Genomic DNA, 16,330 nt, shown 5'->3' with positions numbered 1-16,330 from the left:
ATTCCAGTCCGCCACTCTATAGGCTGATAAAAAAACAACAAGAACAAGAAGTAGTTCAGCAAACAGATTTAAAGTCTCTCTGTAGATTTATCTTCAAACTGCTGCCCTCTAGTAATGCTACATGGCAACTGCAGCATAATAATAGGATTGAGAAAGGGGCTGTCCTATGCAAATAATGTTCTCCCATGATTACTTTGCTGAGCTTCCTCTGTGATGTTGTGATACGGCCTTCAAAACATGGGCTTCAGCAGATTTCCAAAGTTGCCAAACTGTCTTAGGCTAAGGGGTTTTCCACTCAAAGGCCTACATATAAGGACCCCACCCTCATTTAGCAGGGTCCAGAATTACCTGCAGTAATCCTCTATACAGAACTTGGGCGTTCGTGGGCTTATAGTAAAAGCTGCAGACTATGAATGGGGTGTTTAAAATCCCAGTCCCAAAGCCCTGGCCTGGCTGCACAGCACAGCACAGCACAGCAAAGCAAAGCAAACGGATGGCACCCACCTCACACAATACAGCTTAGTTTTGCCCCTCTTTGGGCCTTATTTCTCTTCTCCAAAACACCAATTTGAGGAAAAAACCAATACATTGATTAATGAAGATAAGGCTTTGCTCCTATTGTAGCTACTTGAGCAAAAGGAGGGAGAGGGAAGGTGGGGTGGAGGGGGCAAGATTTCTAAATGTGGGCTAACAATGCAAACAAAAATACTTACATTATTCCTGAAATTGTTAAAGTAAAAATAACCTTTCGAAATAAAAAAAATAAAATGCCTTACTTTTTTCCACCTAAAAGTACTTTGGAGACGCTGGCTGGATTCGAACCCCTATATAGGGATAGCCTACTGCACCAGAGGCACTAGACCTTGCCACTGAGCCATAGCTCCTGGATGGGTTTTGACTGTGCCACAGAACCTATCAGCAACATAAAGGTTGTGATGTCATTGCTTATGGCTTCCACTGCACAGGACACTTCATATCCATGATATAGGGAAGTTTTGACAAGCTAAAGACATGGAAGCCAGTGTGGTCCAGTGGGTAAGTTCCTGACTTCCACCCAGACAACCAGGGTTCGAATCCCGGGCTCCGCACCAGGTGACTGATGGCGGCAAAGAAGAGGTAAGTCGGAGATGGCTGGTAAATTGGTAAGTAGTACATCTGTCTGTCTGTGTATAGAGCATGGCTGGACTTGTGAATGGTGGATTGCAAAGTGGTTGGTAAGTGTGTATGTGCAGAGAGAGCAAGGATAGGTGCAGTCTGTGTCAGAGGGCGGGAATAGAGGGAGCACATGAGGTGGAGGGCGGAGCAAGAAGAGCAGGCTAAGAGAGGTGCAGATAGAGGGGGAGTAGGCGGAGCCTAGGAGGATAGCAGGGGTGGTTGAGGAGAAGAGTAAGAAGGGAAGGGTGAGAGAGGGGGAGTAGGGGGATAGCAGAGGTAGGTGGTGGGAGAAAGGGGGACGTAGGGGGAGAGAGCAAGAGGGGGTGGTGTGGCAGTGAATCAGGAGAAGAAGGGGTGTAGGAGGAGTCTAGGCCAGTGCGCAAGAGGGGGTGCAGGAGAGGAAGCATAGGGCAGCGCAGCCCATGCTGGCAAACAAGCAGAGTGCCCCACCCACAAACAGGGTGATTACAAAGGAGGAGGGTTTTGGTGACGGACCCCATCATTTTTATGCCACCCCCCCCCCCAAGCTCCAGTGTGGTGGTAGTAAAGGGGGAGGGGGGAGTAAATTTGGGGGTGCAGTGTCAAAAGGGGTGTTGGGGTGCATTATTACAGGGGTGCTAGGAGGCGCAGAATGATGCAGCATGTGTTTTTTCGGGAGTGCTATGTACTTTCTTGTTTATTGCGCCCTTTCTTTCGAGCGGGGGTACCACGAAAGGCTAGGGGCAAAGGGGGGAGTGGAGGACTTGGGGTTCAGGTTTCAGGCACTTTCTATTACCAGCCAAAAGGGAACCTCGCACACAGGCCTACTGTGGTTATGGTATTGAGAGGGGAAACAAGGAACCTGTGTTAGGATTCTTGGGAGATGGTCTGCCCATGATTTATTTGCCCCGGTGCAGGATATGTTATAAGGTGTCTTGTGGTGGTTTTTCTAGACCTCATAATCCCAAAAGAGTGCCTGACATTTCGGCTGTAAGGACACTTCTAAAGAGTGTGCTTTTGATATTCTGGCAAGCGCATCCCCAACTGTGCACATCTATGCACCAAACATGGCAAATCCTTCATCCTGCAAAGCATCATATCATACTCAGAAGCTTTGAGATGGCGTGAGTATATTCATTTTGGGGTGAATACTCTTCCATGCTTCTCCCACCTGAGGACTGTGGATCTGTTGTTCTTCTTTCACATGTCCCTTCAAAGAGACAGAAGGCACACTCACTCTATCTCTCTGCAAGCATCTATGCTTTGACACTTTTATCTTGCAGTTTTCCTTCCAAAGCCCGCACCCCCTTCACCACAAATACAGGCCAACCATTCCTCAATGCTCATTCACTCTTGTCATTCCAGTCCGCCACTCTATAGGCTGATAAAAAAACAACAAGAACAAGAAGTAGTTCAGCAAACAGATTTAAAGTCTCTCTGTAGATTTATCTTCAAACTGCTGCCCTCTAGTAATGCTACATGGCAACTGCAGCATAATAATAGGATTGAGAAAGGGGCTGTCCAATGCAAATAATGTTCTCCCATGATTACTTTGCTGAGCTTCCTCTGTGATGTTGTGATACGGCCTTCAAAACATGGGCTTCAGCAGATTTCCAAAGTTGCCAAACTGTCTTAGGCTAAGGGGTTTTCCACTCAAAGGCCTACATATAAGGACCCCACCCTCATTTAGCAGGGTCCAGAATTACCTGCAGTAATCCTCTATACAGAACTTGGGCGTTCGTGGGCTTATGGTAAAAGCTGCTGACTATGAATGGGGTGTTTAAAATCCCAGTCCCAAAGCCCTGGCCTGGCTGCACAGCACAGCACAGCAAAGCAAACGGATGGCACCCACCTCACACAATACAGCTTAGTTTTGCCCCTCTTTGGGCCTTATTTCTCTTCTCCAAAACACCAATTTGAGGAAAAAACCAATACATTATTTAATGAAGATAAGGCTTTGCTTCTTTTGTAGCTACTTGAGCAAAAGGAGGGAGAGGGAAGGTGGGGTGGAGGGGGCAAGATTTCTAAATGTGGGCTAACAATGCAAACAAAAATACTTACATTATTCCTGAAATTGTTAAAGTAAAAATAACCTTTAGAAATAAAAAAAATCAAATGACTTATTTTTTTCCACCTAAAAGTACTTTGGAGGCGCTGGCTGGATTCGAACCCCTATATAGAGATAGCCTACTGCACCAGAGGCACTAGACCTTTCCACTGAGCCATAGCTCCTGGATGGGTTTTGACTGTGCCACAGAACCTATCAGCAACATAAAGGTTGTGATGTCATTGCTTATGGCTTCCACTGCACAGGACACTTCATATCCATGATATAGGGAAGTTTTGACAAGCTAAAGACATGGAAGCCAGTGTGGTCCAGTGGGTAAGTTCCTGACTTCCACCCAGACAACCAGGGTTCGAATCCCGGGCTCGGCACCAGGTGACTGATAGCGGCAAAGAAGAGGTAAGTCGGAGATGGCTGGTAAATTGGTAAGTAGTACATCTGTCTGTCTGTCTGTCTGTCTGTGTATAGAGCATGGCTGGACTTGCGAATGGTGGATTGCAAAGTGGTTGGTAAGTGTGTATGTGCAGAGAGAGCAAGGATAGGTGCAGGCTGTGTCAGAGGGCGGGAATAGAGGGAGCACATGAGGTGGAGGGCGGAGCAAGAAGAGCAGGCTAAGAGAGGTGCAGATAGAGGGGGAGTAGGTGGAGCCTAGGAGGATAGCAGGGGTGGTTGAGGAGAAGAGTAAGAAGGGAAGGGTGAGAGAGGGGGAGTAGGGGGATAGCAGAGGTAGGTGGTGGGAGTTAGAGGAGAAAGGGGGATGTAGATGGAGCAGGGGGAGCGAGCAAGAGGGGGTGGTGTGGCAGTGATTCAGGAGAAGAAGGGGCGTAGGAGGAGTCTAGGCCAGTGCGCAAGAGGGGGTGCAGGAGAGGAAGCATAGGGAAGCGCAGCCCATGCTGGCAAACAAGCAGAGTGCCCCACCCACAAACGGGGTGATTACAAAGGAGGGGGGTTTTGGTGACGGACCCCATCATTTTTATGCCACCCCCCCCCAAGCTCCAGTGTGGTGGTAGTAAAGGGGAAGGGGGGGAGTAAATTTGGGGGTGCAGTGTCAAAAGGGGTGTTGGGGTGCATTATTACAGGGGTGCTAGGAGGCGCAGAATGATGCAGCATGTGTTCTTTCGGGAGTGCTATGTACTTTCTTGTTTATTGCGCCTTTTCTTTCGAGCGGGGGTACCACGAAAGGCTAGGGGCAAAGGGGGGAGTGGAGGACTTGGGGTTCAGGTTTCAGGCACTTTCTATTACCAGCCAAAAGGGAACCTCGCACACAGGCCTACTGTGGTTATGGTATTGAGAGGGGAAACAAGGAACCTGTGTTAGGATTCTTGGGAGATGGTCTGCCCATGATTTCTTTGCCCCGGTGCAGGACATGTTATAAGGTGTCTTGTGGTGGTTTTTCTAGACCTCATAATCCCAATAGAGTGCCTGACATTTCGGCTGTAAGGACACTTCTAAACAGTGTGCTTTTGATATTCTGGCAAGCGCATCCCCAACTGTGCACATCTATGCACCAAACATGGCAAATCCTTCATCCTGCAAAGCATCATATCATACTCAGAAGCTTTGAGATGGCGTGAGTATATTCATTTTGGGGTGAATACTCTTCCATGCTTCTCCCACCTGAGGACTGTGGATCTGTTGTTCTTCTTTCACATGTCCCTTCAAAGAGACAGAAGGCACACTCACTCTATCTCTCTGCAAGCATCTATGCTTTGACACTTTTATCTTGCAGTTTTCCTTCCAAAGCCCGCACCCCCTTCACCACAAATACAGGCCAACCATTCCTCAATGCTCATTCACTCTTGTCATTCCAGTCCGCCACTCTATAGGCTGATAAAAAAACAACAAGAACAAGAAGTAGTTCAGCAAACAGATTTAAAGTCTCTCTGTAGATTTATCTTCAAACTGCTGCCCTCTAGTAATGCTACATGGCAACTGCAGCATAATAATAGGATTGAGAAAGGGGCTGTCCTATGCAAATAATGTTCTCCCATGATTACTTTGCTGAGCTTCCTCTGTGATGTTGTGATACGGCCTTCAAAACATGGGCTTCAGCAGATTTCCAAAGTTGCCAAACTGTCTTAGGCTAAGGGGTTTTCCACTCAAAGGCCTACTTATAAGGACCCCACCCTCATTTAGCAGGGTCCAGAATTACCTGCAGTAATCCTCTATACAGAACTTGGGCGTCGTTTAAAATCCCAGTCCCAAAGCCCTGGCCTGGCTGCACAGCACAGCACAGCAAAGCAAACGGATGGCACCCACCTCACACAATACAGCTTAGTTTTGCCCCTCTTTGGGCCTTATTTCTCTTCTCCAAAACACCAATTTGAGGAAAAAAACAATACATTGATTAATGAAGATAAGGCTTTGCTCCTATTGTAGCTACTTGAGCAAAAGGAGGGAGAGGGAAGGTGGGGTGGAGGGGGCAAGATTTCTAAATGTGGGCTAACAATGCAAACAAAAATACTTACATTATTCCTGAAATTGTTAAAGTAAAAATAACCTTTCGAAATAAAAAAAATCAAATGACTTATTTTTTTCCACCTAAAAGTACTTTGGAGGCGCTGGCTGGATTCAAACCCCTATATAGGGACAGCCTACTGCACCAGAGGCACTAGACCTTGCCACTGAGCCATAGCTCCTGGATGGGTTTTGACTGTGCCACAGAACCTATCAGCAACATAAAGGTTGTGATGTCATTGCTTATGGCTTCCACTGCACAGGACACTTCATATCCATGATATAAGGAAGTTTTGACAAGCTAAAGACATGGAAGCCAGTGTGGTCCAGTGGGTAAGTTCCTGACTTCCACCCAGACAACCAGGGTTTGAATCCCGGGCTCGGCACCAGGTGACTGATGGCGGCAAAGAAGAGGTAAGTCGGAGATGGCTGGTAAATTGGTAAGTAGTACATCTGTCTGTCTGTCTGTCTGTGTATAGAGCATGGCTGGACTTGTGAATGGTGGATTGCAAAGTGGTTGGTAAGTGTGTATGTGCAGAGAGAGCAAGGATAGGTGCAGGCTGTGTCAGAGGGCGGGAATAGAGGGAGCACATGAGGTGGAGGGCAGAGCAAGAAGAGCAGGCTAAGAGAGGTGCAGATAGAGGGGGAGTAGGCGGAGCCTAGGAGGATAGCAGGGGTGGTTGAGGAGAAGAGTAAGAAGGGAAGGGTGAGAGAGGGGGAGTAGGGGGATAGCAGAGGTAGGTGGTGGGAGTTAGAGGAGAAAGGGGGACGTAGATGGAGCAGGGGGAGAGAGCAAGAGGGGGTGGTGTGGCAGTGATTCAGGAGAAGAAGGGGTGTAGGAGGAGTCTAGGCCAGTGCGCAAGAGGGGGTGCAGGAGAGGAAGCATAGGGCAGCGCAGCCCATGCTGGCAAACAAGCAGAGTGCCCCACCCACAAACGGGGTGACAAGAGTGAATGAGCATTGAGGAATGGGTGGCCTGTATTTGTGGTGAAGGGGGTGCGGGCTTTGGAAGGAAAACTGCAAGATAAAAGTGTCAAAGCATAGATGCTTGCAGAGAGATAGAGTGAGTGTGCCTTCTGTCTCTTTGAAGGGACATGTGAAAGAAGAACAACAGATCCACAGTCCTCAGGTGGGAGAAGCATGGAAGAGTATTCACCCCAAAATGAATATACTCACGCCATCTCAAAGCTTCTGAGTATGATATGATGCTTTGCAGGATGAAGGATTTGCCATGTTTGGTGCATAGATGTGCACAGTTGGGGATGCGCTTGCCAGAATATCAAAAGCACACTCTTTAGAAGTGTCCTTACAGCCGAAATGTCAGGCACTCTTTTGGGATTATGAGGTCTAGAAAAACCACCACTAGACACCTTATAACATGTCCTGCACCGGGGCAAAGAAATCATGGGCAGACCATCTCCCAAGAATCCTAACACAGGTTCCTTGTTTCCCCTCTCAATACCATAACCACAGTAGGCCTGTGTGCGAGGTTCCATTTTGGCTGGTAATAGAAAGTGCCTGAAACCTGAACCCCAAGTCCTCCACTCCCCCTTTGCCCCTAGCCTTTCGTGGTACCCCCGCTCGAAAGAAAGGGCGCAATAAACAAGAAAGTACATAGCACTCCCGAAAAAACACATGCTGCATCATTCTGCGCCTCCTAGCACCCCTGTAATAATGCACCCCAACACCCCTTTTGACACTGCACCCCCAAATTTACTCCCCCCCTTCCCCTTTACTACCACCACACTGGAGCTTGGGGGGGGGGGGGTGGCATAAAAATGATGGGTTCCGTCACCAAAACCCCCCTCCTTTGTAATCACCCTGTTTGTTGGTGGGGCACTCTGCTTGTTTGCCAGCATGGGCTGCGCTGCCCTATGCTTCCTCTCCTGCACCCCCTCTTGCGCACTGGCCTAGACTCCTCCTACACCCCTTCTTCTCCTGAATCACTGCCACACCACCCCCTCTTGCTCTCTCCCCCTGCTCCATCTACGTCCCCCTTTCTCCCACCACCTACCTCTGCTATCCTCCTACTCCCCCTCTCTTCTTACTCTTCTCCTCAACCACCCCTGCTATCCTCCTAGGCTCCGCCTACTCCCCCTCTATCTGCACCTCTCTTAGCCTGCTCTTCTTGCTCCGCCCTCCACCTCATGTGCTCCCTCTATTCCCGCCCTCTGACACAGCCTGCACCTATCCTTGCTCTCTCTGCACATACACACTTACCACCAACCACTTTGCAATCCACCATTCACAAGTCCAGCCATGCTCTATACACAGACAGACAGACAGACAGATGTACTACTTACCAATTTACCAGCCATCTCCGACTTACTTCTTCTTTGCCGCCATCAGTCACCTGGTGCCGAGCCCGGGATTCGAACCCTGGTTGTCTGGGTGGAAGTCAGGAACTTACCCACTGGACCACACTGGCTTCCATGTCTTTAGCTTGTCAAAACTTCCCTATATCATGGATATGAAGTGTCCTGTGCAGTGGAAGCCATAAGCAATGACATCACAACCTTTATGTTGCTGATATGTTCTGTGGCACAGTCAAAACCCATCCAGGAGCTATGGCTCAGTGGCAAGGTCTAGTGCCTCTGGTGCAGTAGGCTATCCCTATATAGGGGTTCGAATCCAGCCAGCGCCTCCAAAGTACTTTTAGGTGGAAAAAAATAAGTCATTTGATTTTTTTTATTTCGAAAGGTTATTTTTACTTTAACAATTTCAGGAATAATGTAAGTATTTTTGTTTGCATTGTTAGCCCACATTTAGAAATCTTGCCCCCTCCACCCCACCTTCCCTCTCCCTCCTTTTGCTCAAGTAGCTACAATAGGAGCAAAGCCTTATCTTCATTAATCAATGTATTGGTTTTTTCCTCAAATTGGTGTTTTGGAGAAGAGAAATAAGGCCCAAAGAGGGGCAAAACTAAGCTGTATTGTGTGAGGTGGGTGCCATCCGTTTGCTTTGCTGTGCTGTGCTGTGCTGTGCTGTGCAGCCAGGCCAGGGCTTTGGGACTGGGATTTTAAACACCCCATTCATAGTCTGCAGCTTTTACCATAAGCCCACGAACGCCCAAGTTCTGTATAGAGGATTACTGCAGGTAATTCTGGACCCTGCTAAATGAGGGTGGGGTCCTTATATGTAGGCCTTTGAGTGGAAAACCCCTTAGCCTAAGACAGTTTGGCAACTTTGGAAATCTGCTGAAGCCCATGTTTTGAAGGCCGTATCACAACATCACAGAGGAAGCTCAGCAAAGTAATCATGGGAGAACATTATTTGCATAGGACAGCCCCTTTCTCAATCCTATTATAATGCTGCAGTTGCCATGTAGCATTACTAGAGGGCAGCAGTTTGAAGATAAGTCTACAGAGAGACTTTAAATCTGTTTGCTGAACTACTTCTTGTTCTTGTTGTTTTTTTATCAGCCTATAGAGTGGCGGACTGGAATGACAAGAGTGAATGAGCATTGAGGAATGGTTGGCCTGTATTTGTGGTGAAGGGGGTGCGGGCTTTGGAAGGAAAACTGCAAGATGAAAGTGTCAAAGCATAGATGCTTGCAGAGAGATAGAGTGAGTGTGCCTTCTGTCTCTTTGAAGGGACAGAACAACAGATCCACAGTCCTCAGGTGGGAGAAGCATGGAAGAGTATTCACCCCAAAATGAATATACTCACGCCATCTCAAAGCTTCTGAGTATGATATGATGCTTTGCAGGATGAAGGATTTGCCATGTTTGGTGCATAGATGTGCACAGTTGGGGATGCGCTTGCCAGAATATCAAAAGCACACTCTTTAGAAGTGTCCTTACAGCCGAAATGTCAGGCACTCTTTTGGGATTATGAGGTCTAGAAAAACCACCACAAGACACCTTATAACATGTCCTGCACCGGGGCAAAGAAATCATGGGCAGACCATCTCCCAAGAATCCTAACACAGGTTCCTTGTTTCCCCTCTCAATACCATAACCACAGTAGGCCTGTGTGCGAGGTTCCATTTTGGCTGGTAATAGAAAGTGCCTGAAACCTGAACCCCAAGTCCTCCACTCCCCCCTTTGCCCCTAGCCTTTCGTGGTACCCCCGCTCGAAAGAAAGGGCGCAATAAACAAGAAAGTACATAGCACTCCGGTTAAAACACATGCTGCATCATTCTGCGCCTCCTAGCACCCCTGTAATAATGCACCCCAACACCCCTTTTGACACTGCACCCCCAAATTTACTCCCCCCCTTCCCCTTTACTACCACCACACTGGAGCTTGGGGGGGGGGTGGCATAAAAATGATGGGGTCCGTCACCAAAACCCCCCTCCTTTGTAATCACCTCGTTTGTGGGTGGGGCACTCTGCTTGTTTGCCAGCATGGGCTGCGCTGCCCTATGCTTCCTCTCCTGCACCCCCTCTTGCGCACTGGCCTAGACTCCTCCTACACCCCTTCTTCTCCTGAATCACTGCCACACCACCCCCTCTTGCTCTCTCCCCCTGCTCCATCTACGTCGCCCTTTCTCCTCTAACTCCCACCACCTACCTCTGCTATCCCCCTACTCCCCCTCCCCTTCTTACTCTTCTCCTCAACCACCCCTGCTATCCTCCTAGGCTCCGCCTACTCCCCCTCTATCTGCACCTCTCTGAGCCTGCTCTTCTTGCTCCGCCCTCCACCTCATGTGCTCCCTCTATTCCCGCCCTCTGACACAGACTGCACCTATCCTTGCTCTCTCTGCACATACACACTTACCAACCACTTTGCAATCCACCATTCACAAGTCCAGCCATGCTCTATACACAGACAGACAGACAGACAGATGTACTACTTACCAATTTACCAGCCATCTCCGACTTACCTCTTCTTTGCCGCCATCAGTCACCTGGTGCCGAGCCCGGGATTCGAACCCTGGTTGTCTGGGTGGAAGTCAGGAACTTACCCACTGGACCACACTGGCTTCCATGTCTTTAGCTTGTCAAAACTTCCCTATATCATGGATATGAAGTGTCCTGTGCAGTGGAAGCCATAAGCAATGACATCACAACCTTTATGTTGCTGATAGGTTCTGTGGCACAGTCAAAACCCATCCAGGAGCTATGGCTCAGTGGCAAGGTCTAATGCCTCTGGTGCAGTAGGCTATCCCTATATAGGGGTTCGAATCCAGCCAGCGCCTCCAATGTACTTTTAGGTGGAAAAAAATAAGTCATTTGATTTTTTTTATTTCGAAAGGTTATTTTTACTTTAACAATTTCAGGAATAATGTAAGTATTTTTGTTTGCATTGTTAGCCCACATTTAGAAATCTTGCCCCCTCCACCCCACCTTCCCTCTCCCTCCTTTTGCTCAAGTAGCTATAATAGGAGCAAAGCCTTATCTTCATTAATCAATGTATTGGTTTTTTCCTCAAATTGGTGTTTTGGAGAAGAGAAATAAGGCCCAAAGAGGGGCAAAACTAAGCTGTATTGTGTGAGGTGGGTGCCATCCGTTTGCTTTGCTGTGCTGTGCTGTGCTGTGCTGTGCAGCCAGGCCAGGGCTTTGGGACTGGGATTTTAAACACCCCATTCATAGTCTGCAGCTTTTACCATAAGCCCACGAACGCCCAAGTTCTGTATAGAGGATTACTGCAGGTAATTCTGGACCCTGCTAAATGAGGGTGGGGTCCTTATATGTAGGCCTTTGAGTGGAAAACCCCTTAGCCTAAGACAGTTTGGCAACTTTGGAAATCTGCTGAAGCCCATGTTTTGAAGGCCGTATCACAACATCACAGAGGAAGCTCAGCAAAGTAATCATGGGAGAACATTATTTGCATAGGACAGCCCCTTTCTCAATCCTATTATTATGCTGCAGTTGCCATGTAGCATTACTAGAGGGCAGCAGTTTGAAGATAAATCTACAGAGAGACTTTAAATCTGTTTGCTGAACTACTTCTTGTTCTTGTTGTTTTTTTATCAGCCTATAGAGTGGCGGACTGGAATGACAAGAGTGAATGAGCATTGAGGAATGGTTGGCCTGTATTTGTGGTGAAGGGGGTGCGGGCTTTGGAAGGAAAACTGCAAGATAAAAGTGTCAAAGCATAGATGCTTGCAGAGAGATAGAGTGAGTGTGCCTTCTGTCTCTTTGAAGGGACATGTGAAAGAAGAACAACAGATCCACAGTCCTCAGGTGGGAGAAGCATGGAAGAGTATTCACCCCAAAATGAATATACTCACGCCATCTCAAAGCTTCTGAGTATGATATGATGCTTTGCAGGATGAAGGATTTGCCATGTTTGGTGCATAGATGTGCACAGTTGGGGAGGCGCTTGCCAGAATATCAAAAGCACACTCTTTAGAAGTGTCCTTACAGCCGAAATGTCAGGCACTCTTTTGGGATTATGAGGTCTAGAAAAACCACCACAAGACACCTTATAACATGTCCTGCACCGGGGCAAAGAAATCATGGGCAGACCATCTCCCAAGAATCCTAACACAGGTTCCTTGTTTCCCCTCTCAATACCATAACCACAGTAGGCCTGTGTGCAAGGTTCCCTTTTGGCTGGTAATAGAAAGTGCCTGAAACCTGAACCCCAAGTCCTCCACTCCCCCCTTTGCCCCTAGCCTTTCGTGGTACCCCCGCTCGAAAGAAAGGGCGCAATAAACAAGAAAGTACATAGCACTCCCGAAAAAACACATGCTGCATCATTCTGCGCCTCCTAGCACCCCTGTAATAATGCACCCCAACACCCCTTTTGACACTGCACCCCCAAATTTACTCCCCCCCTTCCCCTTTACTACCACCACACTGGAGCTTGGGGGGGGGGGTGGCATAAAAATGATGGGGTCCGTCACCAAAACCCCCCTCCTTTGTAATCACCCCGTTTGTGGGTGGGGCACTCTGCTTGTTTGCCAGCATGGGCTGCGCTGCCCTATGCTTCCTCTCCTGCACCCCCTCTTGCGCACTGGCCTAGACTCCTCCTACACCCCTTCTTCTCCTGAATGCCATACCACCCCCTCTTGCTCTCTCCCCCTGCTCCATCTACGTCCCCCTTTCTCCTCTAACTCCCACCACCTACCTCTGCTATCCCCCTACTCCCCCTCCCCTTCTTACTCTTCTCCTCAACCACCCGTGCTATCCTCCTAGGCTCCGCCTACTTCCCCTCTATCTGCACCTCTCTTAGCCTGCTCTTCTTGCTCCGCCCTCCACCTCATGTGCTCCCTCTATTCCCGCCCTCTGACACAGACTGCACCTATCCTTGCTCTCTCTGCACATACACACTTACCAACCACTTTGCAATCCACCATTCACAAGTCCAGCCATGCTCTATACACAGACGTACTACTTACCAATTTACCAGCCATCTCCGACTTACCTCTTCTTTGCCGCCATCAGTCACCTGGTGCCGAGCCCGGGATTCGAACCCTGGTTGTCTGGGTGGAAGTCAGGAACTTACCCACTGGACCACACTGGCTTCCATGTCTTTAGCTTGTCAAAACTTCCCTATATCATGGATATGAAGGGCCATATTTATACTCCGTTTGCGCCGAAATTGCGTCGTTTTTTTTGACGCAATTTCGACGCAAAACTAACGCCAACTAACGCCATATTTATACTATGGCGTTAGAGGCGAATAGCGCCAAAGTTCCCGGAATGTGCGTCATTTTTTAGCGTGAACCCCTTCCTTGCGTTAATGATATGCAAGGGAGGCGTTGCCGTCTAAAAAATGACTCCCAGGCCTTTACGTGGTATTTATACTCCCGGGCAAAAGAGACGCCCGGGAGTTGGCGTGGCTAAAAACGGCGCATTTGCGCCACTTTTTAACGCCTGCTCAGGGCAGGCGTTAAGGGGCCTGTGGGCTCAAAATGAGCCCACAGGTGCCCTCCCATGCCCCCAGGGACCCCCCCTGCCACCCTTGCCCACCCCAGGAGGACCCCCAAGGATGGAGGGACCCACCCCAGGGACATTCAGGTAAGTTCAGGTAAGTATAATTTTTTTTTTTTTATATATTTTTTTGGTGGCATAGGGGGGCCTTATTTGTGCCCCCCTACATGCCACTATGCCCAATGACCATGCCCAGGGGACAGAAGTCCCCTGGGCATGGCCATTGGGCAAGGGGGCATGACTCCTATCTTTACAATGATAGGAGTCATGTTGATGGGGGATGGGCGTCGAAAATAAATGGCGCAAGTCGGGTTAAGACGATTTTTTCGACGTAACCTGACTTGCCCCATTTTAAGACGCCCATGCGCCATTTTCCCCCTACGCCGGCGCTGTCTGGTCTACGTGGTTTTTTCCCACGCAAACCAGGCAGCGCCGGTCTGATTGCGCCGTCTAACGCCATTCCATAAATACGGCGCCCGCATGGCGCTTCAGAATGGCGTTAGACGGCGCAAAACTTTTTGACGCTAAACTGCGTTAGCGCAGTTTAGCGTCAAAAAGTATAAATATGGGCCGAAGTGTCCTGTGCAGTGGAAGCCATAAGCAATGACATCACAACCTTTATGTTGCTGATAGGTTCTGTGGCACAGTCAAAACCCATCCAGGAGCTATGGCTCAGTGGCAAGGTCTAGTGCCTCTGGTGCAGTAGGCTATCCCTATATAAGGGTTCGAATCAAGCCAGCGCCTCCAAAGTACTTTTAGGTGGAAAAAAATAAGTCATTTGATTTTTTTTATTTTGAAAGGTTATTTTTACTTTAACAATTTCAGGAATAATGTAAGTATTTTTGTTTGCATTGTTAGCCCACATTTAGAAATCTTGCCCCCTCCACCCCACCTTCCCTCTCCCTCCTTTTGCTCAAGTAGCTACAATAGGAGCAAAGCCTTATCTTCATTAATCAATGTATTGGTTTTTTCCTCAAATTGGTGTTTTGGAGAAGAGAAATAAGGCCCAAAGAGGGGCAAAACTAAGCTGTATTGTGTGAGGTGGGTGCCATCCGTTTGCTTTGCTGTGCTGTGCTGTGCTGTGCTGTGCTGTGCAGCCAGGCCAGGGCTTTGGGACTGGGATTTTAAACACCCCATTCATAGTCTGCAGCTTTTACCATAAGCCCACAAACGCCCAAGTTCTGTATAGAGGATTACTGCAGGTAATTCTGGACCCTGCTAAATGAGGGTGGGGTCCTTATATGTAGGCCTTTGAGTGGAAAACCCCTTAGCCTAAGACAGTTTGGCAACTTTGGAAATCTGCTGAAGCCCATGTTTTGAAGGCCGTATCACAACATCACAGAGGAAGCTCAGCAAAGTAATCATGGGAGAACATTATTTGCATAGGACAGCCCCTTTCTCAATCCTATTATTATGCTGCAGTTGCCATGTAGCATTACTAGAGGGCAGCAGTTTGAAGATAAATCTACAGAGAGACTTTAAATCTGTTTGCTGAACTACTTCTTGTTCTTGTTGTTTTTTTATCAGCCTATAGAGTGGCGGACTGGAATGACAAGAGTGAATGAGCATTGAGGAATGGTTGGCCTGTATTTGTGGTGAAGGGGGTGCGGGCTTTGGAAGGAAAACTGCAAGATAAAAGTGTCAAAGCATAGATGCTTGCAGAGAGATAGAGTGAGTGTGCCTTCTGTCTCTTTGAAGGGACATGTGAAAGAAGAACAACAGATCCACAGTCCTCAGGTGGGAGAAGCATGGAAGAGTATTCACCCCAAAATGAATATACTCACGCCATCTCAAAGCTTCTGAGTATGATATGATGCTTTGAAGGATGAAGGATTTGCCATGTTTGGTGCATAGATGTGCACAGTTGGGGAGGCGCTTGCCAGAATATCAAAAGCACACTCTTTAGAAGTGTCCTTACAGCCGAAATGTCAGGCACTCTTTTGGGATTATGAGGTCTAGAAAAACCACCACAAGACACCTTATAACATGTCCTGCACCGGGGCAAAGAAATCATGGGCAGACCATCTCCCAAGAATCCTAACACAGGTTCCTTGTTTCCCCTCTCAATACCATAACCACAGTAGGCCTGTGTGCGAGGTTCCCTTTTGGCTGGTAATAGAAAGTGCCTGAAACCTGAACCCCAAGTCCTCCACTCCCCCCTTTGCCCCTAGCCTTTCGTGGTACCCCCGCTCGAAAGAAAGGGCGCAATAAACAAGAAAGTACATAGCACTCCCGGAAAAACACATGCTGCATCATTCTGCGCCTCCTAGCACCCCTGTAATAATGCACCCCAACACCCCTTTTGACACTGCACCCCCAAATTTACTCCCCCCCTTCCCCTTTACTACCACCACACTGGAGCTTGGGGGGGGGGGTGGCATAAAAATGATGGGGTCCGTCACCAAAACCCCCCTCCTTTGTAATCACCCCGTTTGTGGGTGGGGCACTCTGCTTGTTTGCCAGCATGGGCTGCGCTGCCCTATGCTTCCTCTCCTGCACCCCCTCTTGCGCACTGGCCTAGACTCCTCCTACACCCCTTCTTCTCCTGAATCACCGCCACACCACCCCCTCTTGCTCTCTCCCCCTGCTCCATCTACGTCCCCCTGTCTCCTCTAACTCCCACCACCTACCTCTGCTATCCCCCTCTCTCACCCATCGCTTCTTACTCTTCTCCTCAACCACCCCTGCTATCCTCCTAGGCTCCGCCTATTCCCCCTCTATCTGCACCTCTCTTAGCCTGCTCTTCTTGCTCCGCCCTCCACCTCATGTGCTCCCTCTATTCCCGCCCTCTGACACAGCCTGCACCTATCCTTGCTCTCTCTGCACATACACACTTACCAACCACTTTG

This window comes from Pleurodeles waltl, chromosome 6 (genome assembly GCF_031143425.1).
Source record: "Pleurodeles waltl isolate 20211129_DDA chromosome 6, aPleWal1.hap1.20221129, whole genome shotgun sequence".
Classification (NCBI taxonomy): Eukaryota; Metazoa; Chordata; class Amphibia; order Caudata; family Salamandridae; genus Pleurodeles; species Pleurodeles waltl.
Note: the sequence above shows the minus strand (reverse complement) of the source record.